Below are 5,759 nucleotides of genomic sequence, written 5' to 3'. Positions count from 1 at the left end.
AGACCTGTGGACATACGCTCATTTTTTCCTATCTTTTCTGCTCTACCTCCTGCTTTCAGGTAGAAGCAAACCAAAACTGAAGCAGCAGAAGCATCTTATATTCCCACCAAGTGCCTCACTATTTATTAAAAAAGGATGACTTGTCTCATTCTCGGAAGCCTAACTTTGTGGGTGCACCCTTGTGATAGTTAAGGTTGTGCATCAGCTTGTCTGGGCCCTGATTCTCAGTGGTTTGGTAGTTGTATGATGCTGTGATCACTTCCATGATGAGATTTTAATATAATGTGATTGCCTCCATGACAGAATCTGCTGTGAGTAGCCAATCAGTTGAAAGGGAGTTTCCTTGACAGTGTGTCCTGCATCGAATACAAGTGGACATTCTGGCAAGGCTCATGGGCTTTTGCTCACTCTAGATTTTGCAGCTGGCTCCTGTTCTTCCGACCTCCAGCTTTTGGGACTTCAGCTAGCAGCTTACCTGCAGTCTTGCCTGCTGATCTTGGGATTCATTGATCTTCACAGCCTGTGAGCAAGAGCCCTGCTGATCTTGGGCTTGCCAGCCTCTGTGGTTACGTGAATCTGGAGAAGCCTCTATCCTGATCCACGGACTTAAGTCGTTCCAGCCTCTACAACTGCATGAGCCATTTTCTTGATATAAATCCTTCTATATGGACATTTATACACTTTACTGGTTTTGCTTCTCTAGAGCACCCACCTTAAGACAACTCTATATTGACATTTGAGAGGAGATAATAATTTTGCCAGGGCTATGCAACTCCATGAAACACTGTGACACAATTTTTAAACAAGACATGACACCTCTTGGAATTAGGTCCTGATTGCAAAACAAAAAGCGGGTCACTTAAGAAAAATATTAAAGTCTTTTTGAGGGAGCTGGTAAGCCTCACTTATCCAGACCAAATTCTCAGATTGAGCTATCCCTTTTTGCAGGATAACTCAAACATAAAACAAATCAATAAATTAATAAATGTACTCTTTAAAATGAGGGTACGCTCTGTCTTGCTTCCCCCTAATGGCTTATTCTGAATCCTGGCCAGCTGGTTTTATTCGTAGAGTAACCTCTTCTATCCTCAGTTTCCTTGTCTGTAAACTGGGGATAAGAATACTTACCATGCAGAGTAAGTGTGAAAATTAATTAAGGTAAGAAAATGTATGTAATATGTTTATAACAAATTTTAGTGCTTTTCTCCTCCACATTAGGTTGACTATTTTCTTCCTATGCTATTTTTAGACAGTGGCATGGTGACCACTGTGCCTCGATTTATTTCCTGAGAACACCCTGATACCTGAATATGCAGAATTTTAACTCTGAAGCTAACAGGGTATGGAAGTGACTGCTGTTGAAGATGTCACTCTAACATTCTGTGGGATTGAAACTTTGATGAACTTCATTACCTTTTTTTAATAATAATCTTAGTTACAATTCTAGGAATGTGTTTTAATATAACACTCTGAAATAACAATTTTGTATATTATAAAGATGACATCTAAAATCAGTGGGAAAAGATCAACTTTTTACCACAAAGTTTTTGAATAACTGGATAAAACCAAAAACCAAACCCATTGCTGTCAAGCCAATTCCGACTCTTAGCAACCCTATAGAACAGAGCAGAACTGCCCCATAGGGTTTCCAAGGAGCTCCTGGTGGATTCAAACTGCCAATCTTTTGGTTAGCAGCCATAGATCTTAACCACTATGCCACTACAGGTCCTTTGCAGCAGATTTGCCCAACGCAATGCGTCTTTCGATTTCTTCACTGCTGCTTCTGTGGATGTTAATTGTGCATACAAGTAAAATGAAATCCTTGAAAACTTCAATCTTTTCTCTGTTTATCATGGTGTGGCTTATTGATCCAGTTGTGAGGATTTTTGTTTTCTTTATGTTGAGGTGTAATCCATACTGAAGGCTGTGGTCTTTAATCTTCATCAGTAAGTGCTTCAAGTCCTCTTCAGTTTCAGCAAGCAAGGTTGTGTCATCTGCATGACGCAGGTTGGTAATGGGTCTTCTACCAATCCTGATGCCCATTCTTCTTCATATAGTCCAGCTTCTTGGATTATTTCCTCAGCGTACAGATTGAATAAGTATGGTGAAATGATAAAACCTTGACACACAACTTTCCTGACTTTAAACCATTCAATATCCTCTTGTTCTGTCTGAACAACTGCCTCTTGGTCTATGTACAGGTTCCTAATGAACACAATTAAGTGTTCTGGAATTCCCATTATTCACAATGTCAAACATAATTTGTTATGATCTACACAGTTGAATACCTTTTCATAGTCAATAAAACACAGGTAAACATCCTTCTAGTATTCTCTGCTTTCAGCCAGGATCCATCTGACATCAGCAATGATATCCCTGGTTCCATGTCCTCTTCTGAATTGGGCCTGAATTTCTGGCAGTTCCCTGTCGATATACTGCTGCAGCCACTTTTGAATGATCTTCAGGAAAATTTTGCTTGCGTGTGATACTAATGATATTGTTCTATAATTTCCACATTCGGTTGGATCACTTTTCTTGGGAATAGGCATAAATATGGATCTCTTCCAGTCAGTTGGCCAGGAAGCTGTCTTCCATATTTCTTGGCATAGACAGGTGAGCACCTCCATGCTGCATCTGTTTGTTGAAACATCTCAATTGATATTCCCTCAATTTCTGGAGCCTTGTTTTCCATCAATGACTTCAGTGAAGCTTGGACTTCTGCCTTCAGTACCATCAGTTACTGATCACATGCTACCTCTTGAAACGGTTGAACATCGACTAATTCTTTTTGGTGTAATGACTCTGTGTATTCCTTCCATCTTCTTTTGGTGCTTCCTACATTGTTCAATATTTTCCCCATAGAATCCTTCACTATTGCAACTCAAGGCTTCAATTTTTCCTTCAGTTCTTTCAGCTTGAGAAATGCTGAGAGTATTCTTCCCTTTTGGTTTTCTATCTCCAGCTCTTTGCACATGTCATTATAACACCATACTTAGTCTTCTCAAACCACCCTTTGAAATCTTCTGTTCAGTTCTTTTACTTCATCAATTCTTCCTTTTGCTTCAGCTGATCAATGTTCGAGACCAAGTTTCAGAGTCTTCTCTGACATCCATCTCTGTCTTTTCTTTCTTCCCTGTCTTTTCAATGACTCTTGCTTTCTTCACGTATGATGTTCTTGGTATCATTCCACAACTCATCTGGTCTTTGATCATTAGTGTTCAACGCCTCAAATCTATTCTTGAGATGGTCTCTAAATTCAGGTGGGATATACTCAAGGTCGTATTTTGGCTTTCGTGGACTTGCTTTGATTTTCTACAGTTTCAGCTTGAACTTGCATACGAGCAATTGATGGTCTGTTCCACAGTCAGCCCCTGGCCCTGTTCTGACTGATGATATTGAGCTTTTCCATTGTCTCATTCCACAGATGTAGTTGATTCGATTCCTGTGTATTCCATCTGGTGAGGTCCATGCGTAGAGTCGCTGTTATGTTGTTGAAAAAAAGTATTTGCAACGAAGCAGTCATTGGCCTTGCAAAATTCTATCATTCAGTCTCTGGCATACATTCCAACTACTGATCTGTCTTCTTTGTTTCCAACTTTTGCATTCCAATAACCAGTAATTATCAATGCATCGTGATTGCATGTTCAATCAATTTCAGACTGCAGAAGGTGATAAAAAATCTTCAGTTTCTTCATCTTTAGCCTTAGTGGTTGGTGCATAAAGTTAAATAATAGTCGTGTTAACTCATCTTCCTTGGTATTATATATATTGGTATTTAGAAGCTTCTAAAAATGTGTCAATGATTCAAAACTGACTTCTGCACAAGGCACAGTACCCAAATTAACCAAGATTAATAAGTCTCTTAAGAAGGAAGCACAGATGGGTCCGTTCCTTTTGACCCCTCTGCTCCTTTCTATCTTTGTACCCTTTTCTCCCTTCATATCCTGGAAAGGATCCTAGCCTGTCTGAAATGCAAATGATGATCTGTCTCTTGCTCCTAAACATCCTCTGGTGTCTCATATGCCCTTTAAGATCAAACTAGTTGAAAAGTGAGAGAACAAACCATCTGAATTACTTTCTCTCCCTGATCTTTCAAGCAATAGCTAAGGAGTTTCCAAAATGTATCGAGGGCCCTCAAAAATTTAAAAAGGAATTTCATATTTTAATTCAAGCTTACCAACCTAGTCTGGCTGATCTGTAACACTTAATCCATACACTAGTTGGATCAGGAAAGGCACAAAATTGGATTAGTCTCACCAATTGGAAAGAAGTCAATAAATCAATTGATTTAAAAAATCACATCAATTCACTTGCACAACTAGATGGTCCCTGGCTACCACCACAACTGCTCTGACAGGGATCACAATAGAGGGTCCCAGAGGCAGCTGGAGAAAAACGTAGAACAAAATTCTAAATCACAAAAAAAAGACTAGACTTACTGGTCTGACAGAGACTGGAGAAACCCTGAAAGTATGGCCCCTGGATACCCTTTTAACTCAGTACTTAAGTCACTCCCGAGGTTAACCCTTCAGCCAAAGATTAGGCAGGCCTATAAAACAAAACGAGACTGAATGGGCACACCAACCCAGGGGCAAGGACAAGAAGGCTGGAGGGGACAGGAAAGCTGGTAAGGGGGAACCTAAGGTTGAGATGGGGTGACTGTTGATATGTCGTGGGGTTGGCAACCAGTGTCACAAAACAATATGTATTAATTGTTTAATAAGAAATTAATTTGCTCTATAAACCTTCATCTAAAGTACAAAAAAAAAAAAGTAAAAGAAAAAAATTGTATCAGTTCAGCAACCTACTATAATGAATCAAGGGCTATTGCTAAAAAAAAAAAAACTACTAGATGCAATTCTGAAGGCTTTCCCCTATAAAATTGATTGGGGAAGAATTAAGGAATGCAAGCAAGAACCTGATGAATCTGTGTATAGCTTTAAAGAAAGACTTACCAAGGCTTTCTCTGGGCACTCCAGTCTAGAGCTTGCAAATGCCAGAATAGCTTTCAATTCTCTATCAATGGTCTCAAACCAGAACTGGCAACCTTCATAATGTGCCATTGACTGGACTGGGATACTGTTCCCATAACTGAACTTACTAACATAGCTGAAAAGATGGCCCACACACTTCAAACAGATAAATCTAAGAAATCAAACTGTACTATGACTGCAGCTCCAACAGCTGCAAACTTCTTTTAGAGGCGATAATCCTAGGCCAACCACTTCTGGAGTGTGTCATTCTTGTAAGATACCTGGACACTGGAAAATCACTGTCATGCATTCAACATATACCCTGATCTATTTTTTTTTTTTTTTATGTCAGTGTCAGGGTCCTTAGGACCCTTACTGGAAAGCCACTCCTTCCTTTTATGTGATACTATACCTGTCAATCTTTTCAGTTATGACTTAATTGAGTGGGACTGCTCTATAATCTTTGCTACAAAGGGGGAATAACCCCACAATTTCCAGAGAAACCCCAAATAGAATTCTTATGTGACTTAGAGGCTTTGACAATGGATAAGGATAACTGCAGAGAAAGAGCACCTATTGTTATCCTCCGTGTCCCCAATCTTATGGGCTTCCTCCTCCACAGATGTGGGAAGAATACATAGTGCACAGCCAATTAAAGTTCAAATCGACCAATGAAACCACTTCCCAGGGCTAATAATACCTTGCAGTAACCCATGTAATACACCAATTCTTCCAGTTAAGAAACCTAACGGAAAGGGCTGGAGATTTGTTCAAGACTTTAGAGCC

This window comes from Loxodonta africana, chromosome 15, assembly GCF_030014295.1.
Source record: "Loxodonta africana isolate mLoxAfr1 chromosome 15, mLoxAfr1.hap2, whole genome shotgun sequence".
Taxonomy (NCBI): Eukaryota; Metazoa; Chordata; class Mammalia; order Proboscidea; family Elephantidae; genus Loxodonta; species Loxodonta africana.
Note: the sequence above shows the minus strand (reverse complement) of the source record.